This window comes from Octopus bimaculoides, chromosome 8 (assembly GCF_001194135.2).
Source record: "Octopus bimaculoides isolate UCB-OBI-ISO-001 chromosome 8, ASM119413v2, whole genome shotgun sequence".
Lineage (NCBI taxonomy): Eukaryota > Metazoa > Mollusca > Cephalopoda > Octopoda > Octopodidae > Octopus > Octopus bimaculoides.
In genome coordinates, this window is record NC_068988.1 from 35,668,304 (window position 1) to 35,673,139 (window position 4,836).

Here is a 4,836-nt window from a genome sequence, read left to right on the forward strand (position 1 = left end):
TATATGTATGTATGTATGTATGTATGTATATAGCAATGGTGAACAAACCCGGAGGCTTCATTAGTTATGGAGAAAAGCGACTACCAATGTCATTGTTATAGAATAATAATTATATAATAATATATCATAATACTATATAGTTATTATTGTATAAATATATATAAACATATATATTGAATATATATATATATATATATCTTTTTTCTGTTGAAATCATTCTCGAAGTACGTTGCTTTAGGTGAACGAGGCATCACTTAACTTTTGTCTGTTTGTTTTATATACGGTTGTATCGATATTCTCGCTACACAAATATGGATGCACTGCAAAATTGCTAGGGAATAAGGACGGTGAACAAAGAGAAAGTTGGAGAGAGAAGGAAAAAATTGAGTAATGTAAGATTTGGAATGGATTTACATTTGTGCTTCTGCCTTACGCCTTAGGGGTTGATCTTCGATGTTACTCGAATCCATTTATGCACGAAAAAACCCCTATTTTTTCATGTTTCCCCTGCAGTCTTACGTTGTATTTGCAATCTGACTCAACGCTATCTTCTTTTTATTACTTTCAAGCTGGATAGTCTGACGAACAGAGACACACGTTAAATAACAAATCTAATGTTATATAAACGTTGCATATGAATCATTTTATTCAGATGCATCTTTGTCCTAAATCGATTAATTATCTTTTGTAAGAGAGGGAATCTATTTCATATTGATTTCACTGATGAAGACAATTAAGATCGAAATTCGTACATTTAATTACGAGATAATTATTACTATTCAGAAATCAGAAAGTTGCTTATGAAAGCATGCCTTCTACAAATATTTGCATTATATCCTCTTTAAACATATGTTTTATGCTACAATGTTTATTGTCGAACTACTATCGCAAATGACAAACGCCGGGTATCTATTGGCAAAGATTCAGATGTCAAAGTCATACACACACACACACACACACACACACACACAGATGTATCGATGTACTCACCATTTTAAATATTCATCCATGGGACAGGTATATGTCTGCAATGTATCGCACTATGCACGTGTATACATATAAAGCCTGCATTGACAAACACGTGTCTGTAGGGTAAAAGCTTTGCTCAGAAGCATGCTGCCTGGGTTTGTATATTTACATAACCTGTGGAAAGACTAAATGTTTTGACTGACAGCCGTCGGATAGACTGTATCTGTTGTGTTAAGGTCCTTCCTTGTCACACTGCTGTCACACTACTTGTGCCGGAGATTTTTGGTTAAAGATTTATGCCTAAAGAATGCTGAGTCACTGCATTCGTCAATTCAATGGGACATGTCCTCGGGGTCGAACATAACGATCGTCAACCATTGAAAGCATTATGAGAATCCATCATGTATATATATATTCATACGTGTGTGTGCACGCTTGTTGTGTCTATGTGTTTGTGTCTATGTGTATACATGATATATATATATACCTAGGCATGCAATCAACAGGTGACATAGAGATACTACACATACACACACGTACACACACATATGTACACGCACACACATACGTACCTCACTAACGAACTACACCTAACAAAATGTATATTAATTGAAATACATGAAAACGAGATTAAAAATCGAGGTATCTTGTGTCAAGACATCTGACAAGACATATTTGCAGCTATAATGCACTACAACTGTTGGTACAGTAAAGTACCCCCGGGTCAACGGTGCACGATAGGGCGAAACGATCGTAGTGAATGAATGTTAAAGAGTCCCGTGAATTCCACTTTCTTTCTCTCATATTTTATAAACTTCATGGATAAGAAAGAATTTCTGAAGTAAATTCAGGGGGACTTGCACCCATAGTGTTGAGTACAGAGAACGGGCTTTAAACGGCATTCTACAAAGTGTATACTTAGATTTAAAACGGTTAGGAAACATCGTAACGGATCAGTACTGGCTACTATTTCTGTAGAAAATGTGTAGAGATAAACACAAACAATTATTTAATAGTACTGCTAACACGGTTGGATACAGTATTGACTAACAAAACCTTTAATAAACTTGGTGGTAAATTTTGGTTGCATAACTTAATACGGTGTCCCTACAAGTATTACACGCACACGCGTAAACACACTCACACGCACACGCATAAACACACTCACACGCACACAAGTACATATACATGAGCACACATATATAAATACATTCAAATGCACAAATATATTCCCGTAGCGATAGGAATTGATTTAAGAAAGCAGCTAGATGAGGAAACAGGTAGACATTCGCTGAATAGATTGATCAATATAAACATCGTTAGGCAAATAGTTAGGTAGTTAGAGAGTTTGATAAATAAATAAATAGATAAATGTGTATCCACTTAGACAGATAACTGATATAATATGCAGTAGAACAAATATTTTCATGTGTATTAATGCATGCATACACACTCACGTGGAGATACACATACACACATAACCACATATATATTTGTAATTGCATTTCACTTTGTGTAGATGAAAAAACATAACGTATATATCCTTCAGCAAAATGAACGAAAAGCGAACTAAAAACACATCTCTACATATTTATCGATTAAGCTAGAAGCAAATTGATGGAAGTAGTAAATGCTTTGCTTACAAAATACACATGTTCATGAAAATTAATGTTTTATTTTATTATTATTTTTTGTTTGATGTTTGTGTTATTGAATTTTTTGTTATTGCAAAGTTTATTGTTGGGATTGTCGTAGTTGTTCGTGTAGAATATGTTGCTCATGATGCCTTCCTTTTCCCGAGATCCTTATTAAATAAGGAGTATTTATTGTGTCCTTTTATGTTCTCCAGTTTCGCTGCTTACATTATATTGTGTTGTTGTTGTTGTTGTTGTTGTTATTATGAATATTATTATTATTATTATTATTATTATTATTATTATTATTATTACTATTATTATTATTATTATCATTATTATTATTATTATTATTATTATTATTACTATTATTATTATTGTTATTATTACTATTATTACTAAGGCGGTGATGTGGCAGGATCATTAGAAAACCGGGGGAAATGCCTAGCGGTATGTCGCCCGTCACTACTTTTTGAGTTCAAATTCCGCCAAAGGTGACTTTGCCTTGTATCCTTTCGGGGTTGATAACTTAACTACCAGTTACACATTGGGTCTATGTAATCGACTGCATCTCTTCCTCCATATTTGTGCCCTTGTACTTCTACTAGAAAGGATTATTATTATTATTATTATTATTATTAGAGTCAAAATTAAAAGAAGAGTGCCATTTGTTATCTGGTGAACGATATTTCGACATCTCGTATTATTATTATTATTATTATTATTATTATTATTATTATTATTATTATTATTATTATTATTATTATTATTATGTTGTTGTTTTTTTATTTCTTCTTCAAATTTTCTTCCATTTCTCGTCGAGTGTTTTCCGTACACCTACAGCAGAGAAGCTCATTGCATGCATTCCCAGATTACACACGCAAATTCACAGGTAAATTATGTATGTAAAAAAATTAATAAAGAAATAAATTCATGAATAGATGTTGTTTTCAGAGCGATAATGCTCTTCTCAGTACATGAGTCGTTCCAGTTAACACGATTTTTTTGCACTTCCTGATGGGATGGTAAGCCTGGTATCAATTTCAATTAGGTTTCAATACCCTTTTTTATCATTCCTAGAAATTCTACAATCACTGGTACGGTAGTTGCCTTGAGATGCCACATTTTCAAAATTTCTATTAGCAAGAATTTATATTGACTGATCTTGTCAAATTCTTTCGCCGCTATATTGTGATCGCAAGGAATACTCATGTCAATTAATAAACACACCTTTTTTGTCTGATCTTGTATAATAATATCCGGTTTATTAGCTTTTATAGTTTTGTCGGCATGTACGAGTAAGTCCCAGAGAATCGACACATTTTCTTTCTCAGTCACTGCTTCAGGATGGTGTTTACACCATTTGTCAGCGGTTTTAATTTTATAATGCCAACATATTGTCCACTATAAATACTGGCCGACTCTGTCGTGTCTTGCTTTATATTCTAAAGGTGCTAAGTCTCTACACCCAGAGATTAGGTGGTCTATAGTTTCAATCGCATCGTTACAGAATCGACATTTTGTGTCAGTTCCATTTTTTTATCATATTGGCTTGGCAGCAGTAGTAGCAATAGTAGCAGTAACAGCAGCGTTAGGAGTACTAGTAGTAGTAGTAGTGGCAGTAGCATTAGTGGCATTATAATAATAATAATAACAATAACAATAATAACAATAATAATAAAAATAATAATAATAATAATAATAATTATTATTATTATTATCATCATCATCATCATTATTATTACTATTATTATTATCAACATCATCATCATCATCATTATTATTATTACTATCGTTCTGACTTCAAATTCTGCCGAGGTCGACCTTGTTTTCATCCTTTCGGGTTCGAGTAAATAAGCACCAGTTGAACACTGGGTTCGATGTGATCGACTTAATCTCTTCCCCAAAATTTGAGGCCTTGTGCTTCCAGTAGAAACGATTATTATTATTATTATTGTTGTTCAGTAGTTTTATTTTTATAACGTGCTTTCACTTCACTAGCGAGCGCAGCTCTGTGTGCCTTGGGGATGTGCTGTGGTTTGCTGTGATGCTCTTATGGTTACTGTATTGAAAGTGTTTTGCGTAGGATGTGTGCAACTGGTGTTTTTGTTATGTATTTCTCTGAATATTTTTTTATTATACCTAAGGCACCTACTATGATAGGAATTGTTTCTGTTTTTAGATTTCACATTCGAGTTACCTCTATTTCCAGGTCTTTAGTTACCTCGATTTC